Genomic DNA, 21,189 nt, shown 5'->3' on the forward strand with positions numbered 1-21,189 from the left:
ACCCTCCCTTCTAACGCTTGGACATGCCTGTGTTTTTCCAGACACTTTCTGAAAATGGTCAGTTGCCACCCACAAATGCTCTCTTCCTGTAAGCCACCTTGCGATCACCGTGCAATCGCTTTTTTCGCACCATCCCATCGCTATGCAGTGATCCCCGTTGCTGCGGTCCGTTGCGCCCAGTGGTGGCTTTAGACCTCATGAGGCCCTAAGGAAGATACCGATTTAGGGCCCCCATCCTTCAAACAATCCATAGCATTGCATTTTCATTCCTGATTTATGCCTCCCACATTATTTGTTGTTTTTCCTCCTTATATTCTATTATAGTATACTACTTTCCGCCTTCACTGATTGCACCACATCTACTCACTGACTGCATTTTATATTAGAATTTTATAATACCCATTATTACCTCCTTCAGTCAGTGTGACTGCATTGATTATATATTAGTGCCCTACTGATTGTAGCAGGCAGGACCCCATCACCTATACACAGTAGTGATTAAAATAGAGTATAATAGCATATTGGTATATCATCAGTCAGTTATCCCCCCCCCCCCCAACGCACACACACCCCTGATTGTAGCAGGTGGGTGTTATACACTGTACTTAAAATAACACTGTCCACCCTGCCCCGATTGGAATTTGAAGTAGGTGGATGTTATACAAAATTGACAAAAATACTGTAATAAAGAACATTGGAAGACCTCATGTATTTCTCTGTGCACGTCTCGGCTTCTCTCTGCGTGTGTGATGTCATAAACACATGTGTCATGATGGGTCACACGCACAATACTGCAGGACTGGAGACACAGGAGTGCGCTGGACCCGACACCCAACAGCTGTCTCATCACTTGTAGCTTGCCGGGAGTATTCAGCAAGACCTGAGCGCAGACATTTTCAGCGTAGGTCGCGGTCCACTGTAAATGCCCTCCATACAGCCTTATCTGCGGGCCCTCATGGGACCCACAGGGCTGCCTTGGTTGCCTTGTGGTAAATCTAGTGATGAGCGGGTTCGGTTTCTCGGAAACCGAACCCCCCCGAACTTCACGCTTTTTACACGGGTCCGAGGCAGACTCGGATCTTCCCGCCTTGCTCGGCTAACCCGAGCGCGCCCGAACGTCATCATCCCGCTGTCGGATTCTCGCGAGGCTCGTATTCTATCGCGAGACTCGGATTCTATATAAGGAGCCGCGCGTCGCCGCCATTTTCACACGTGCATTGAGATTGATAGGGAGAGGACGTGGCTGGCATCCTCTCCGTTTAGATAGAGAGTGACACACTTGATTTACTGGAGCATTAGGAGTACTCAGAGAGTGCAGAGTTTTGTTGATAGTTATACTAGTGACCACCAGTTTTATTTATTATTTAATATAATCCGTTCTCTGCCTGAAAAAAAACGATACACAGTCACATACCATATCTGTGCTCAGCCTCAGTGTGCTGCATGATAATATCATCTATGTATATCTGACTGTGCTGAGTAGTGCTCACTGCTCACACAGCTTAATTGTGGGGGAGACTGGGGAGCAGTTATAGCAGGAGTACATATTTAACAGTGCACACTTTTGCTGCCAGAGTGCCAGTGTGACTGACCAGCAGTGACCACCAGTATATTGTCTGCCTGAAAAAGTTAAACACTCGTGTGGTGTTTTTTTTTTTTATTCTATAAACGCATTCTGCTGACAGTGTCCAGCAGGTCCGTCATTCATTATATTTCTATCTTCTTCATACTAGTAGTTTAGGAGTCTGCAGTGCTGACAGTGTCCAGCAGGTCCGTCATTATATAATATATACCTTTCCTGCAGTAGTGATATATATATATATTTTTTATATCATTATCATCCAGTCTATACTAGCAGACGCAGTACGGTAGTCCACGGCTGTAGCTACCTCTGTGTCGGCACTGGCAGTCGCTCGTCCATAATTGTATACCTACCTGTGGTGGGTTTTTTTTTTCTATCTTCTTCATACTAGTAGTTTAGGAGTCTGCAGTGCTGACAGTGTCCAGCAGGTCCGTCATTATACAATATATACCTGTCCTGCAGTAGTGATATATATATATTTTTTATATCATTATCATCCAGTCTATACTAGCAGACGCAGTACGGTAGTCCACGGCTGTAGCTACCTCTGTGTCGGCACTGGCAGTCGCTCGTCCATAATTGTATACCTACCTGTGGTGGGTTTTTTTTTTTCTATCTTCTTCATACTAGTAGTTTAGGAGTCTGCAGTGCTGACAGTGTCCAGCAGGTCTGTCATTATATAATATATACCTGTCCTGCAGTAGTGATATATATATATTTTATATCATTATCATCCAGTCTATACTAGCAGAGGCAGTACGGTAGTCCACGGCTGTAGCTACCTCTGTGTCGGCACTGGCAGTCGCTCGTCCATAATTGTATACCTACCTGTGGTGTTTTTTTTTTTTCTATATTCTTCATACTAGTAGTTTAGGAGTCTGCAGTGCTGACAGTGTCCAGCAGGTCCGTCATTATACAATATATACCTGTCCTGCAGTAGTGATATATATACATTTTTTATATCATTATCATCCAGTCTATACTAGCAGACGCAGTACGGTAGTCCACGGCTGTAGCTACCTCTGTGTCGGCACTGGCAGTCGCTCGTCCATAATTGTATACCTACCTGTGGTGGTTTTTTTTTCTATCTTCTTCATACTAGTAGTTTAGGAGTCTGCAGTGCTGACAGTGTCCAGCAGGTCCGTCATTATACAATATATACCTGTCATGCAGTAATGATATATATATATATTTTATATCATTATCATCCAGTCTATACTAGCAGACGCAGTACGGTAGTCCACGGCTGTAGCTACCTCTGTGTCGGCACTGGCAGTCGCTCGTCCATAATTGTATACCTACCTGTGGTGGTTTTTTTTTTTCTATCTTCTTCATACTAGTAGTTTAGGAGTCTGCAGTGCTGACAGTGTCCAGCAGGTCCGTCATTATACAATATATACCTGTCCTGCAGTAGTGATATATATATATTTTTTATATCATTATCATCCAGTCTATACTAGCAGACGCAGTACGGTAGTCCACGGCTGTAGCTACCTCTGTGTCGGCACTGGCAGTCGCTCGTCCATAATTGTATACCTACCTGTGGTGGGTTTTTTTTTCCTATCTTCTTCATACTAGTAGTTTAGGAGTCTGCAGTGCTGACAGTGTCCAGCAGGTCTGTCATTATATAATATATACCTGTCCTGCAGTAGTGATATTTATATATTTTTTATATCATTATCATCCAGTCTATACTAGCAGACACAGTACGGTAGTCCACGGCTGTAGCTACCTCTGTGTCGGCACTGGCAGTCGCTCGTCCATAATTGTATACCTATCTGTGGTGGTTTTTTTTTTTTCTATCTTCTTCATACTAGTAGTTTAGGAGTCTGCAGTGCTGACAGTGTCCAGCAGGTCCGTCATTATACAATATATACCTGTCCTGCAGTAGTGATATATATATATTTTTTATATCATTATCATCCAGTCTATACTAGCAGACGCAGTACAGTAGTCCACGGCTGTAGCTACCTCTGTGTCGGCACTGGCAGTCGCTCGTCCATAATTGTATACCTACCTGTGGTGTTTTTTTTTTTTCTATCTTCTTCATACTAGTAGTTTAGGAGTCTGCAGTGCTGACAGTGTCCAGCAGGTCCGTCATTATACAATATATACCTGTCCTGCAGTAGTGATATATATATATTTTTTATATCATTATCATCCAGTCTATACTAGCAGACGCAGTACGGTAGTCCACGGCTGTAGCTACCTCTGTGTCGGCACTGGCAGTCGCTCGTCCATAATTGTATACCTACCTGTGGTGGTTTTTTTTTTTCTATCTTCTTCATACTAGTAGTTTAGGAGTCTGCAGTGCTGACAGTGTCCAGCAGGTCCGTCATTATACAATATATACCTGTCCTGCAGTAGTGATATATATATATATATATTTTATATCATTATCATCCAGTCTATACTAGCAGACGCAGTACGGTAGTCCACGGCTGTAGCTACCTCTGTGTCGGCAGTCGCTCGTCATCCATAAGTATACTAGTATCCATCCATCTCCATTGTTTACCTGAGGTGCCTTTTAGTTGTGCCTATTAAAATATGGAGAACAAAAATGTTGAGGTTCCAAAAATAGGGAAAGATCAAGATCCACTTCCACCTCGTGCTGAAGCTGCTGCCACTAGTCATGGCCGAGACGATGAAATGCCATCAACGTCGTCTGCCAAGGCCGATGCCCAATGTCATAGTACAGAGCATGTAAAATCCAAAACACCAAATATCAGTAAAAAAAAGGACTAAAAAATCTAAAATAAAATCGTCGGAGGAGAAGCGTAAACTTGCCAATATGCCATTTACCACACGGAGTGGCAAGGAACGGCTGAGGCCCTGGCCTATGTTCATGGCTAGTGGTTCAGCTTCACATGAGGATGGAAGCACTCAGCCTCTCGCTAGAAAAATGAAAAGACTTAAGCTGGCAAAAGCACAGCAAAGAACTGTGCGTTCTTCGAAATCACAAATCCACAAGGAGAGTCCAATTGTGTCGGTTGCGATGCCTGACCTTCCCAACACTGGACGTGAAGGGCATGCGCCTTCCACCATTTGCACGCCCCCTGCAAGTGCTGGAAGGAGCACCCGCAGTCCAGTTCCTGATAGTCAGATTGAAGATGTCAGTGTTGAAGTACACCAGGATGAGGAGGATATGGGTGTTGCTGGCGCTGGGGAGGAAATTGACCAGGAGGATTCTGATGGTGAGGTGGTTTGTTTAAGTCAGGCACCCGGGGAGACACCTGTTGTCCGTGGGAGGAATATGGCCATTGACATGCCTGGTGAAAATACCAAAAAAATCAGCTCTTCAGTGTGGAAGTATTTCAACAGAAATGCAGACAACATTTGTCAAGCCGTGTGTTGCCTTTGTCAAGCTGTAATAAGTAGGGGTAAGGACGTTAACCACCTCGGAACATCCTCCCTTATACGTCACCTGCAGCGCATTCATCATAAGTCAGTGACAAGTTCAAAAACTTTGGGCGACAGCGGAAGCAGTCCACTGACCAGTAAATCCCTTCCTCTTGTAACCAAGCTCACGCAAACCACCCCACCAACTCCCTCAGTGTCAATTTCCTCCTTCCCCAGGAATGCCAATAGTCCTGCAGGCCATGTCACTGGCAATTCTGACGAGCCCTCTCCTGCCTGGGATTCCTCCGATGCATCCTTGCGTGTAACGCCTACTGCTGCTGGCGCTGCTGTTGTTGCTGCTGGGAGTCGATCGTCATCCCAGAGGGGAAGTCGTAAGACCACTTTTACTACTTCCACCAAGCAATTGACTGTCCAACAGTCCTTTGCGAGGAAGATGAAATATCACAGCAGTCATCCTGCTGCAAAGCGGATAACTGAGGCCTTGGCATCCTGGGCGGTGAGAAACGTGGTTCCGGTATCCATCATTACTGCAGAGCCAACTAGAGACTTGTTGGAGGTACTGTGTCCCCGGTACCAAATACCATCTAGGTTCCATTTCTCTAGGCAGGCGATACCGAAAATGTACACAGACCTCAGAAAAAGACTCACCAGTGTCCTAAAAAATGCAGTTGTACCCAATGTCCACTTAACCACGGACATGTGGACAAGTGGAGCAGGGCAGACTCAGGACTATATGACTGTGACAGCCCACTGGGTAGATGTATTGACTCCCACCGCAAGAACAGCAGCGGCGGCACCAGTAGCAGCATCTCGCAAACGCCAACTCTTTCCTAGGCAGGCTACGCTTTGTATCACCGCTTTCCAGAATACGCACACAGCTGAAAACCTCTTACGGCAACTGAGGAAGATCATCGCAGAATGGCTTACCCCAATTGGACTCTCCTGTGGATTTGTGGCATCGGACAACGCCAGCAATATTGTGTGTGCATTAAATCTGGGCAAATTCCAGCACGTCCCATGTTTTGCACATACCTTGAATTTGGTGGTGCAGAATTATTTAAAAAACGACAGGGGCATGCAAGAGATGCTGTCGGTGGCCCGAAGAATTGCGGCACACTTTCGGCGTACAGGCACCACGTACAGAAGACTGGAGCACCACCAAAAACGCCTGAACCTGCCCTGCCATCATCTGAAGCAAGAAGTGGTAACGAGGTGGAATTCAACCCTCTATATGCTTCAGAGGTTGGAGGAGCAGCAAAAGGCCATTCAAGCCTATACAACTGAGCACGATATAGGAGGTGGAATGCACCTGTCTCAAGCGCAGTGGAGAATGATTTCAACGTTGTGCAAGGTTCTGCAACCTTTTGAACTTGCCACACGTGAAGTCAGTTCAGACACTGCCAGCCTGAGTCAGGTCATTCCCCTCATCAGGCTTTTGCAGAAGAAGCTGGAGACATTGAAGGAGGAGCTAACACAGAGCGATTCCGCTAGGCATGTGGGACTTGTGGATGGAGCCCTTAATTCGCTTAACAAGGATTCACGGGTGGTCAATCTGTTGAAATCAGAGCACTACATTTTGGCCACCGTGCTCGATCCTAGATTCAAAACCTACCTTGGATCTCTCTTTCCGGCAGACACAAGTCTGCTGGGGTTCAAGGAACTGCTGGTGAGAAAATTGTCAAGTCAAGCGGAACGCGACCTGTCAACATCTCCTCCTTCACATTCTCCCGCAACTGGGGGTGCGAGGAAAAGGCTCAGAATTCCGAGCCCACCCGCTGGCGGTGATGCAGGGCAGTCTGGAGCGACTGCTGATGCTGACATCTGGTCCGGACTAAAGGACCTGACAACGATTACGGACATGTCGTCTACTGTCACTGCATATGATTCTCTCCCCATTGAAAGAATGGTGGAGGATTATATGAGTGACCGCATCCAAGTAGGCACGTCAGACAGTCCGTACTTATACTGGCAGGAAAAAGAGGCAATTTGGAGGCCCTTGCACAAACTGGCTTTATTCTACCTAAGTTGCCCTCCCACAAGTGTGTACTCCGAAAGAGTGTTTAGTGCCGCCGCTCACCTTGTCAGCAATCGGCGTACGAGGTTACATCCAGAAAATGTGGAGAAGATGATGTTCATTAAAATGAATTATAATCAATTCCTCCGTGGAGACATTCACCAGCAGCAATTGCCTCCACAAAGTACACAGGGAGCTGAGATGGTGGATTCCAGTGGGGACGAATTGATAATCTGTGAGGAGGGGGATGTACACGGTGATATATCGGAGGATGATGATGAGGTGGACATCTTGCCTCTGTAGAGCCAGTTTGTGCAAGGAGAGATTAATTGCTTCTTTTTTGGTGGGGGTCCAAACCAACCCGTCATTTCAGTCACAGTCGTGTGGCAGACCCTGTCACTGAAATGATGGGTTGATTAAAGTGTGCATGTCCTGTTTATACAACATAAGGGTGGGTGGGAGGGCCCAAGGACAATTCCATCTTGCACCTCTTTTTTCTTTCATTTTTCTTTGCGTCATGTGCTGTTTGGGGAGTAGTTTTTGGAAGGGCCATCCTGCGTGACACTGCAGTGCCACTCCTAGATGGGCCAGGTGTTTGTGTCGGCCACTTGGGTCGCTTATCTTAGTCACACAGCTACCTCATTGCGCATCTTTTTTTCTTTGCGTCATGTGCTATTTGGGGGGTGTTTTTTGGAAGGGCCATCCTGCGTGACACTGCAGTGCCACTCCTAGATGGGCCAGGTGTTTGTGTCGGCCACTAGGGTCGCTTAGCTTACTCACACAGCTACCTCATTGCGCCTCTTTTTTTTCTTCTTTGCGTCATGTACTGTTTGGGGGGTGTTTTTTGGAAGGGCCATCCTGCGTGACACTGCAGTGCCACTCCTAGATGGGCCAGGTGTTTGTGTCGGCCACTTGGGTCGCTGAGCTTAGTCATCCAGCGACCTCGGTGCAAATTTTAGGACTAAAAATAATATTGTGAGGTGTGAGGTGTTCAGAATAGACTGAAAATGAGTGGAAATTATGGTTATTGAGGTTAATAATACTTTGGGATCAAAATGACCCCCAAATTCTATGATTTAAGCTGTTTTTTAGGGTTTTTTGAAAAAAACACCAGAATCCAAAACACACCGGAATCCGACAAAAAAAATTCGGTGAGGTTTTGCCAAAACGCGTTCGAACCCAAAACACGGCCGCGGAACCGAACCCAAAACCAAAACACAAAACCCGAAAAATTTCCGGTGCTCATCACTAGGTAAATCCTCCTCTGGTTGCGCCTGGGCATTGCAGTGCATGTGCATGCGCAGTTCGGACCTGATCGCAGACTGTGAGAAAACGTAGCCTGGCGATCAGGTATGAATTACCCCCCTGAGATCTTTACTTTTGTAATCATGTTTATTACATGTTTCACATAGGTGGCAATTCAATTATTGTGGGCGCCCCCTGCTGGGCATTGGATGGAATCAGGATCCTTGCACTTGGTAAGTATGCTGTTCCTCTCCCCTACGTACCCTAACCCCCCTCCCCACAGCCTAAATCTAACCCTCCCTAGCATGCAACCTAACTGTAACCCTCCCCGGTGGTGCCTAATCCTAACTTTGCCTCTAACGCAGCTTAACCTTAACCCTCTCTGTTGGTGCCTCACCATAACCCTCCACCACTGCAGCCTAACCTTCCACCCCTGCAGCCTAACCCTAACCTTCTCCCCACAGCCTAAACCTACCATCCTGTCCCCCAGAGACTTACCTCTGTGAAGTACCTGCAGAAATGTGTTCAGGATCCCAGTATTCGGGATTCCGGCACCAGCATTGCGATCCATGTTGGTATCCCGGCAGCGGTATTCTGAGTGTCTGGGATTCCAGCATCGGTATTCTGACTGTTGGGATCTTGAACGCCAAGATCCTGACCAGACACCCCGGGCATCTATACAAATAGGTGCCCAAAGGAGCAATTCAATTTTTTCTCTGTTCAGGCGCCCATTAGTATTGACATGCTTAAATGCACCGGAATAGACCAGTCTAGGGAAGTGGTTAGTGCGCCCAGTAGGGGGTGCCCACAACAATTGAACCTCAGTCATAGTGTCTTCTAAAGCACATATAAGCCATTGAAAGGCAGAATGACCAAGAAATGTGTTGGGATGTTTTGTCTTTCATCTCACAACAGAATGTATAACAATAAACAGTGGCAGTTTTAGGTGCGGGCAAGCAGGGTGGCTGCCCAAGGGTGTGGCTGTGGTCACCCCACCAGTGCCTGCCTGCTGCCTCCACTGTGCTGTCCATCTCCAGCTGGGTGCATCCCGCTACTGACTTCCGCCCAGCTTCACATTGGGCGGAAGCTAGGTCTGAAGCAGCCGCATAGATGATCAGGAGCCAGGGGACCCACAGACAAACACACTATTTCTCTCCATATATGGGATCTAATTGGTGTAACATGTGTAAGGGGCTCTGCCTGGCACAACATCTGTAAGGGGACTCTACCTGGCACAACATGTGTAAGGGGCTCTACCTAATGCAATGTGTGTATTGGGCTCTACCTGGAGCAATGTGTGTAAGGGGCTCTACCTGGCATAATGTGTGTATGGAGCGCTACTTGTGTAACATGCATAAAGGGGCTCTACCTGGTGTAATGTGCATAAAAGTTGCTCTACCTGGTGTAATATGTATAAGGGGCTCTGCTCTACTGTGGTGTAATGCAAGTATGGGGCTCTAACATGGCATAATGTGTATAAGAGGTACTACTGTGTGGGGTAATGTGACTAACGGACAGTATTGTGCAGTGTACTATTCTGCGGCCTCGCCCCCTCCCCATGAAGCCATGGCACTACATTTTTTACGCAAGCCTGGGCACACACTGTCCCTGTTTTGAAGGGGTGGGGGCAAAAGAAACATTCTCCCTAGGCACCACAAGGTCTACAATAACTTTTTGCATTTTGATGGAACGTCAGAATCCTGGAACCAAAATTATGGCCCTCATTCCGAGTTGTTCGCTCGCAAGCGGATTTTAGCAGATTTGCTCAGGCTAAGCCGCCGCCTACTGGGAGTGAATCTTAGCATCTTAAAAATGCGAACGATGTATTCGCAATATTGCGATTACACACCTCGTAGCAGTTTCTGAGTAGCTCCAGACTTACTCGGCATCTGCGATCAGTTCAGTGCTTGTCGTCCCTGGTTTGACGTCACAAACACACCCAGCGTTCGCCCAAACACTCCTCCGTTTCTCTGGCCACTCCTGCGTTTTTTCCGGAAACGGTAGCGTTTTTTCCCACACGCCAATAAAACGGCCTGTTTCCGCCCAGTAACACCCATTTCCTGTCAATCACATTACGATCGCCAGAACGATGAAAAAGCCGTGAGTAAAAATCCTAACTGCATAGCAAATTTACTTGGCGCAGTCGCAGTGCGGACATTGCGCTTGCGCATTAAACGGAAAATCGCTGTGATGCGAAGATTTTTACCGAGCGAACAACTCGGAATGAGGGCCAATATGTACAGCATGAGTATGATTAAAAAAAAACAATTATTTCTGCAATTTATCATGTTATTTGGTGGCCCTGTTGGTGCTGGCCAGAAACATAATAACTTGTTACTGCACCTGGAGTGTTCATTGTAACTGATTGGGACGGAAAGCCCAGATTTGCTCTTTCTGTTCTACTAATGCATGTTTATCTGTCTGTTATTGCCCAGTTTTGTTTTATTACTGTTTTGTTCCCAATTGTAAGTAGCAAATGAGCATGCTGGTGTTATATATGTGTGTATATAAAATAAATGTTAATCTTAAATAATATAAGGCTAATGCTGTTCATCACCTCTATGGAGGGAATTCAAGTGTTTTGCGCACCGGCGGCCACTAGATGACGCTTCCCAGTGGAGAAATTCAAATGATCTGATATTACAATTATGTTGTTCCATCAGTTTGATGGACTGGTAACTAGAGATGAGCGGGTTCGGTTTCTCTGAATCCGAACCCGCACGAACTTCATGTTTTTTTTTCACGGGTCCGAGCGACTCGGATCTTCCCGCCTTGCTCGGTTAACCCGAGCGCGCCCGAACGTCATCATGACGCTGTCGGATTCTCGCGAGACTCGGATTCTATATAAGGAGCCGCGCGTCGCCGCCATTTTCACACGTGCATTGAGATTGATAGGGAGAGGACGTGGCTGGCGTCCTCTCCATTTAGATTAGAAGAGAGAGAGAGAGATTGACCTGATTTACTGGAGCTTAGGAGTACTGTAGAAGTGTAGAGAGTGCAGAGTTTACTAGTGACTGACCACAGTGACCACCAGACAGTGCAGTTTTATTTAATATATCCGTTCTCTGCCTGAAAAAAACGATACACACAGTGACTCAGTCACATACCATATCTGTGTGCACTGCTCAGCCCAGTGTGCTGCATCATCTATGTATATATATCTGACTGTGCTCAGCTCACACAGCTTATAATTGTGGGGGAGACTGGGGAGCACTGCAGTGCCAGTTAATAGTTATAGGTTATAGCAGGAGCCAGGAGTACATATTATATTAAAATTAAACAGTGCACACTTTTGCTGCAGGAGTGCCACTGCCGGTGTGACTGACCAGTGACCTGACCACACTGACCACCAGTATAGTTAGTAGTATACTATATTGTGTGATTGCCTGAAAAAGTTAAACACTCGTCGTGTGACTTCACTTGTGTGGTGTTTTTTTTTTTATTCTATAAAAAACTCATTCTGCTGACAGACAGTGTCCAGCAGGTCCGTCATTATATAATATATACCTGTCCGGCTGCAGTAGTGATATATATATATTTTTTATATCATTATTTATCATCCAGTCGCAGCAGACACAGTACGGTAGTTCACGGCTGTAGCTACCTCTGTGTCGGCACTCGGCAGTCCGTCCATAATTGTATACCACCTACCCGAGGTTTTTTTTTCTTTCTTCTTTATACATACATACTACTACATCTCTTTATCAACCAGTCTATATTAGCAGCAGACACAGTACGGTAGTTCACGGCTGTAGCTACCTCTGTGTCGGCACTCGGCAGTCCGTCCATAATTGTATACCACCTACCCGTGGTTTTTTTTTCTTTCTTCTTTATACATACATACTACTACATCTCTTTATCAACCAGTCTATATTAGCAGCAGACACAGTACAGTACGGTAGTTCACGGCTGTAGCTACCTCTGTGTCGGCACTCGGCAGTCCGTCCATAATTGTATACCACCTACCCGTGGTTTTTTTTTCTTTCTTCTTTATACATACATACTACTACATCTCTTTATCAACCAGTCTATATTAGCAGCAGACACAGTACGGTAGTTCACGGCTGTAGCTACCTCTGTGTCGGCACTCGGCTGTCCGTCCATAATTGTATACCACCTACCCGTGTTTTTTTTTTCTTTCTTCTTTATACATACATACTACTACATCTCTTTATCAACCAGTCTATATTAGCAGCAGACACAGTACAGTACGGTAGTTCACGGCTGTAGCTACCTCTGTGTCGGCACTCGACAGTCCGTCCATAATTGTATACCACCTACCCGTGGTTTTTTTTTCTTTCTTCTTTATACATACATACTACTACATCTCTTTATCAACCAGTCTATATTAGCAGCAGACACAGTACAGTACGGTAGTTCACGGCTGTAGCTACCTCTGTGTCGGCACTCAGCAGTCCGTCCATAATTGTATACCACCTACCCGTGGTTTTTTTTTCTTTCTTCTTTATACATACATACTACTACATCTCTTTATCAACCGGTCTATATTAGCAGCAGACACAGTACGGTAGTTCACGGCTGTAGCTACCTCTGTGTCGGCACTCGGCAGTCCGTCCATAATTGTATACCACCTACCCGTGGTTTTTTTTTCTTTCTTCTTTATACATACATACTACTACATCTCTTTATCAACCAGTCTATATTAGCAGCAGACACAGTACGGTAGTTCACGGCTGTAGCTACCTCTGTGTCGGCACTCGGCAGCCCGTCCATAATTGTATACCACCTACCCGTGGTTTTTTTTTCTTTCTTCTTTATACATACATACTACTACATCTCTTTATCAACCAGTCTATATTAGCAGCAGACACAGTACAGTACGGTAGTCCACGGCTGTAGCTACCTCTGTGTCGGCACTCGGCAGTCCGTCCATAATTGTATACCACCTACCCGAGGTTTATTTTTTTCTTTCTTCTTTATACATACATACTACTACATCTCTTTATCAACCAGTCTATATTAGCAGCAGACACAGTACAGTACGGTAGTTCACGGCTGTAGCTACCTCTGTGTCGGCACTCGGCAGTCCATCCATAATTGTATACCACCTACCCGTGGTTTTTTTTTCTTTCTTCTTTATACATACATACTACTACATCTCTTTATCAACCAGTCTATATTAGCAGCAGACACAGTACAGTATGGTAGTCCACGGCTGTAGCTACCTCTGTGTCGGCACTCGGCAGTCCGTCCATAATTGTATACCACCTACCCGAGGTTTTTTTTTCTTTCTTCTTTATACATACATACTACTACATCTCTTTATCAACCAGTCTATATTAGCAGCAGACACAGTACAGTACGGTAGTTCACGGCTGTAGCTACCTCTGTGTCGGCACTCGGCAGTCCGTCCATAATTGTATACCACCTACCCGTGGTTTTTTTTTCTTTCTTCTTTATACATACATACTACTACATCTCTTTATCAACCAGTCTATATTAGCAGCAGACACAGTACAGTACGGTAGTTCACGGCTGTAGCTACCTCTGTGTCGGCACTCGGCAGTCCGTCCATAATTGTATACCACCTACCCGTGGTTTTTTTTTCTTTCTTCTTTATACATACATACTACTACATCTCTTTATCAACCAGTCTATATTAGCAGCAGACACAGTACAGTACGGTAGTTCACGGCTGTAGCTACCTCTGTGTCGGCACTCGGCAGTCCGTCCATAATTGTATACTAGTATCCATCCATCTCCATTGTTTACCTGAGGTGCCTTTTAGTTGTGCCTATTAAAATATGGAGAACAAAAATGTTGAGGTTCCAAAATTAGGGAAAGATCAAGATCCACTTCCACCTCGTGCTGAAGCTGCTGCCACTAGTCATGGCCGAGACGATGAAATGCCAGCAACGTCGTCTGCCAAGGCCGATGCCCAATGTCATAGTACAGAGCATGTCAAATCCAAAACACCAAATATCAGTAAAAAAAGGACTCCAAAATCTAAAATAAAATTGTCGGAGGAGAAGCGTAAACTTGCCAATATGCCATTTACCACACGGAGTGGCAAGGAACGGCTGAGGCCCTGGCCTATGTTCATGGCTAGTGGTTCAGCTTCACATGAGGATGGAGGCACTCAGCCTCTCGCTAGAAAAATGAAAAGACTCAAGCTGGCAAAAGCAGTAGCACCGCAAAGAACTGTGCGTTCTTCGAAATCCCAAATCCACAAGGAGAGTCCAATTGTGTCGGTTGCGATGCCTGACCTTCCCAACACTGGACGTGAAGAGCATGCGCCTTCCACCATTTGCACGCCCCCTGCAAGTGCTGGAAGAAGCACCCGCAGTCCAGTTCCTGATAGTCAGATTGAAGATGTCAGTGTTGAAGTACACCAGGATGAGGAGGATATGGGTGTTGCTGGCGCTGGGGAGGAAATTGACCAGGAGGATTCTGATGGTGAGGTGATTTGTTTAAGTCAGGCACCCGGGGAGACACCTGTTGTCCGTGGGAGGAATATGGCCGTTGACATGCCTGGTGAAAATACCAAAAAAATCAGCTCTTCGGTGTGGAGGTATTTCAACAGAAATGCGGACAACAGGTGTCAAGCCGTGTGTTCCCTTTGTCAAGCTGTAATAAGTAGGGGTAAGGACGTTAACCACCTCGGAACATCCTCCCTTATACGTCACCTGCAGCGCATTCATAATAAGTCAGTGACAAGTTCAAAAACTTTGGGTGACAGCGGAAGCAGTCCACTGACCAGTAAATCCCTTCCTCTTGTAACCAAGCTCACGCAAACCACCCCACCAACTCCCTCAGTGTCAATTTCCTCCTTCCCCAGGAATGCCAATAGTCCTGCAGGCCATGTCACTGGCAATTCTGACGATTCCTCTCCTGCCTGGGATTCCTCCGATGCATCCTTGCGTGTAACGCCTACTGCTGCTGGCGCTGCTGTTGTTGCTGCTGGGAGTCGATGGTCATCCCAGAGGGGAAGTCGTAAGACCACTTTTACTACTTCCACCAAGCAATTGACTGTCCAACAGTCCTTTGCGAGGAAGATGAAATATCACAGCAGTCATCCTACTGCAAAGCGGATAACTGAGGCCTTGGCATCCTGGGTGGTGAGAACCGTGGTTCCGGTATCCATCATTACTGCAGAGCCAACTAGAGACTTGTTGGAGGTACTGTGTCCCTGGTACCAAATACCATCTAGGTTCCATTTCTCTAGGCAGGCGATACCGAAAATTTACACAGACCTCAGAAAAAGAGTCACCAGTGTCCTAAAAAATGCAGCTGTACCCAATGTCCACTTAACCACGGACATGTGGACAAGTGGAGCAGGGCAGGGTCAGGACTATATGACTGTGACAGCCCACTGGGTAGATGTATGGACTCCCGCCGCAAGAACAGCAGCGGCAGCACCAGTAGCAGCATCTCGCAAACGCCAACTCTTTCCTAGGCAGGCTACGCTTTGTATCACCGGTTTCCAGAATACGCACACAGCTGAAAACCTCTTACGGCAACTGAGGAAGATTATCGCGGAATGGCTTACCCCAATTGGACTCTCCTGTGGATTTGTGGCATCGGACAACGCCAGCAATATTGTGTGTGCATTAAATATGGGCAAATTCCAGCACGTCCCATGTTTTGCACATACCTTGAATTTGGTGGTGCAGAATTATTTAAAAAACGACAGGGGCGTGCAAGAGATGCTGTCGGTGGCCAGAAGAATTGCGGGACACTTTCGGCGTACAGGCACCACATACAGAAGACTGGAGCACCACCAAAAACTACTGAACCTGCCCTGCCATCATCTGAAGCAAGAAGTGGTAACGAGGTGGAATTCAACTCTCTATATGCTTCAGAGGTTGGAGGAGCAGCAAAAGGCCATTCAAGCCTATACAATTGAGCACGATATAGGAGGTGGAATGCACCTGTCTCAAGCGCAGTGGAGAATGATTTCAACGTTGTGCAAGGTTCTGCTGCCCTTTGAACTTGCCACACGTGAAGTCAGTTCAGACACTGCCAGCCTGAGTCAGGTCATTCCCCTCATCAGGCTTTTGCAGAAGAAGCTGGAGACATTGAAGGAGGAGCTAACACGGAGCGATTCCGCTAGGCATGTGGGACTTGTGGATGGAGCCCTTAATTCGCTTAACAAGGATTCACGGGTGGTCAATCTGTTGAAATCAGAGCACTACATTTTGGCCACCGTGCTCGATCCTAGATTTAAAGCCTACCTTGGATCTCTCTTTCCGGCAGACACAAGTCTGCTGGGGTTGAAAGACCTGCTGGTGAGAAAATTGTCAAGTCAAGCGGAACGCGACCTGTCAACATCTCCTCCTTCACATTCTCCCGCAACTGGGGGTGCGAGGAAAAGGCTCAGAATTCCGAGCCCACCCGCTGGCGGTGATGCAGGGCAGTCTGGAGCGACTGCTGATGCTGACATCTGGTCCGGACTGAAGGACCTGACAACGATTACGGACATGTCGTCTACTGTCACTGCATATGATTCTCTCACCATTGAAAGAATGGTGGAGGATTATATGAGTGACGCATCCAAGTAGGCACGTCACACAGTCCATACTTATACTGGCTGGAAAAAGAGGCAATTTGGAGGCCATTGCACAAACTGGCTTTATTCTACCTAAGTTGCCCTCCCACAAGTGTGTACTCCGAAAGAGTGTTTAGTGCCGCCGCTCACCTTGTCAGCAATCGGCGTACGAGGTTACATCCAGAAAATGTGGAGAAGATGATGTTCATTAAAATGAATTATAATCAATTCCTCCGCGGAGACATTGACCAGCAGCAATTGCCTCCACAAAGTACACAGGGAGCTGAGATGGTGGATTCCAGTGGGGACGAATTGATAATCTGTGAGGAGGGGGATGAACACGGTGATATATCGGAGGATGATGATGAGGTGGACATCTTGCCTCTGTAGAGCCAGTTTGTGCAAGGAGAGATTAATTGCTTCTTTTTTGGGGGGGGTCCAAACCAACCCGTCATATCAGTCACAGTCGTGTGGCAGACCCTGTCACTGAAATGATGGGTTGGTTAAAGTGTGCATGTCCTGTTTTGTTTATACAACATAAGGGTGGGTGGGAGGGCCCAAGGACAATTCCATCTTGCACCTCTTTTTTCTTTTATTTTTCTTTGCGTCATGTGCTGTTTGGGGAGGGTTTTTTGGAAGGGACATCCTGCGTGACACTGCAGTGCCACTCCTAAATGGGCCCGGTGTTTGTGTCGGCCACTAGGGTCGCTTATCTTACTCACACAGTCAGCTACCTCATTGCGCCTCTTTTTTTCTTTGCGTCATGTGCTGTTTGGGGAGTGTTTTTTGGAAGGGCCATCCTGCGTGACACTGCAGTGCCACTCCTAGATGGGCCCGGTGTTTGTGTCGGCCACTAGGGTCGCTAATCTTACTCACACAGCTACCTCATTGCGCCTCTTTTTTTCTTTGCGTCATGTGCTGTTTGGGGAGTGTTTTTTGGAAGGGCCATCCTGCGTGACACTGCAGTGCCACTCCTAGATGGGCCCGGTGTTTGTGTCGGCCACTTGGGTCGCTAATCTTACTCACACAGCTACCTCATTGCGCCCCTTTTTTTCTTTGCGTCATGTGCTGTTTGGGGAGTGTTTTTTGGAAGGGCCATCCTGCGTGACACTGCAGTGCCACTCCTAGATGGGCACGGTGTTTGTGTTGGCCACTAGGGTCGCTAATCTTACTCACACAGCTACCTCATTGCGCCTCTTTTTTTCTTTGCGTCATGTGCTGTTTGGGGAGGGTTTTTTGGAAGGGACATCCTGCGTGACACTGCAGTGCCACTCCTAAATGGGCCCGGTGTTTGTGTCGGCCACTAGGGTCGCTAATCTTACTCACACAGCTACCTCATTGCGCCTCTTATTTTCTTTGCGTCATGTGCTGTTTGGGGAGGGTTTTTTGGAAGGGACATCCTGCGTGACACTGCAGTGCCACTCCTAAATGGGCCCGGTGTTTGTGTCGGCCACTAGGGTCGCTAATCTTACTCACACAGCTACCTCATTGCGCCTCTTATTTTCTTTGCGTCATGTGCTGTTTGGGGAGGGTTTTTTGGAAGGGACATCCTGCGTGACACTGCAGTGACACTCCTAAATGGGCCCGGTGTTTGTGTCGGCCACTAGGGTCGCTAATCTTACTCACACAGCTACCTCTTTGCGCCTCTTATTTTCTTTGCGTCATGTGCTGTTTGGGGAGGGTTTTTTGGAAGGGACATCCTGCGTGACACTGCAGTGACACTCCTAAATGGGCCCGGTGTTTGTGTCGGCCACTAGGGTCGCTAATCTTACTCACACAGCTACCTCATTGCGCCTCTTTTTTTCTTTGCGTCATGTGCTGTTTGGGGAGGGTTTTTTGGAAGGGACATCCTGCGTGACACTGCAGTGCCACTCCTAGATGGGCCCGGTGTTTGTGTCGGCCACTAGGGTCGCTAATCTTACTCACACAGCTACCTCATTGCGCCTCTTATTTTCTTTGCGTCATGTGCTGTTTGGGGAGGGTTTTTTGGAAGGGACATCCTGCGTGACACTGCAGTGACACTCCTAAATGGGCCCGGTGTTTGTGTCGGCCACTAGGGTCGCTTATCTTACTCACACAGTCAGCTACCTCATTGCGCCTCTTTTTTTCTTTGCGTCATGTGCTGTTTGGGGAGGGTTTTTTGGAAGGGCCATCCTGCGTGACACTGCAGTGCCACTCCTAGATGGGCCCGGTGTTTGTGTCGGCCACTAGGGTCGCTTATCTTACTCACACAGTCAGCTACCTCATTGCGCCTCTTTTTTTCTTTGCGTCATGTGCTGTTTGGGGAGGGTTTTTTGGAAAGGACATCCTGCGTGACACTGCAGTGCCACTCCTAGATGGGCCAGGTGTTTGTGTCGGCCACTAGGGTCGCTTAGCTTAGTCATCCAGCGACCTCGGTGCAAATTTTAGGACTAAAAATAATATTGTGAGGTGTGAGGTATTCAGAATAGACTGAAAATGAGTGGAAATTATGGTTTTTGAGGTTAATAATAATATGGGATCAAAATGACCCCCAAATTCTATGATTTAAGCTGTTTTTTAGGGTTTTTTGAAAAAAACACCCGAATTCAAAACACACCCGAATCCGACAAAAAAAATTCGGTGAGGTTTTGCCAAAACGCGGTCGAACCCAAAACACGGCCGCGGAACCGAACCCAAAACCAAAACACAAAACCCGAAAAATTTCAGGCGCTCATCTCTACTGGTAACTAGTAAATAAAATAATAATCAGGGATATGCAGAGAGCTAAATGGCTCAGGAGGCATTGACTAGCACCAGAGCAGGATTTACACACAATATATTAGCCAAAGGGTACATCTGGGCATTATACACAGGTGCAGCAGTATAAACTCCTGGAAATTTGGTGAGTTTTGATTAAAGATGTGTGGAAAATATAAGCACTGCCTCACCTGCCATAACCTTTTCACTCTAGAGTTATGGCTATAAAAATTATTAGAATAATGCAAAGAAGATATTTCAAACATATTCTTTGTATTTTTTATATACTTTATATAGTCAAAACTCTGGTGCAAACGTTAGTATGAGAGGAAAGGCTCTGCCTCACCTGCCTCACCCCAACGCACGTCACTGACAATTATGATAACAAAAAGTCAAAATTGTAAAGGAAAAGAAAATTATAAAAAATATAAAATAATAATTAAAAGCTTTTTAACTTTGAAAAATGATGCTTTATTCATATAATAAAAAATATATTTTTTAATAACTTCCATTGTTTTAGCCATCTTGAATTGGCAATAATTTTCAGTGAAATGCACAGCAGCGATAAGATCTGAATGACCCCATAGTATCTATGTTTTCTTTATGTTCAATAAATCAGCTAACATTTATAAATAATACTTAACATGGAGCAATTTGATTAAACGTCCAAGTTCTCTGTATATACCCCCTTTTATTGGGGGGTCCATACTTCCACAGAAATCCCTAACCTGGGCTGACATGTTAGGGAAGAATAATGTTTTAGTCATGGGACCCTGTCAACCATGTTCCCTGATCTGCAGAAAATGCTGCTCACAGACAGATCTATTTGATTCTTCTCTTCTAGTCCAAGTTGCTCTGTGTTTAAATATATATCTTAAAAAATACATGCGTTGTATTCATTTCTATGGAAAGTACTTGTGAGTTGGTTTGATGGTCCATTGACTTTTGTTTGCATGTTGGCTGTATATTTCTATTTGGATCAAGTTTTTACATCCGTGTTTGGATTTTGTAAACAGGCTAAACTCACACAATAATATCAATTTGACGAACCACGATTCTTAGTAAATTTATTACACTGTCTAAAAGTACTTAGTTGGCATATGCATTTAAAGGGTTTAGAGAAGTAGGGAAGATGACAATATAATACCATAATTAAACAGTACAAAATAAAGAGATAAATTAGAGGGTAATGGAATAATAAAACAGTCGTACTGATAAAAGGGATCTGATGTAAGGAAATTTAAGTATGAGTAGTCAGACAAGCATAAGTTTGAAAGTTACTGTACTTTTTATTTGTACCCAGAAAGATTATTAACATTTATGCAAGAAAATCATACTAACAGAAATTAATGTCCATGCTACAAAATGGCAATAGACAGATATTTTAAACAATACAAACAAATATCCATCTCCTTCAAAAGCATTTTCTCTTGTTCTATTCAAACTATATACAAACTACTCACTCGCCAAAAAAACTACATATAGACACTGTAGCGATTTAATATCTTGTGAGGAGCAAGAAAAAGACTTGTGTAAATAATATAGTAGAGTACATATACTACAGTACATAGATTCTTAGGAATGTCATTAGAACTGAATTCTAAAATAATTACAAAATAATTTATTCTCTTTTTTAGATTGTATAGATGTTAGAAGTTACTTCATATTTCCGTGTTTGGATGGAATCTTGAACATCTCCTGTGTATTTTAAAGAAATCCAATTTGTAATAAGAGGAACGAGATATGAGGGCATGTTTCAGA

This window comes from Pseudophryne corroboree, chromosome 2 (genome assembly GCF_028390025.1).
Source record: "Pseudophryne corroboree isolate aPseCor3 chromosome 2, aPseCor3.hap2, whole genome shotgun sequence".
NCBI lineage: Eukaryota > Metazoa > Chordata > Amphibia > Anura > Myobatrachidae > Pseudophryne > Pseudophryne corroboree.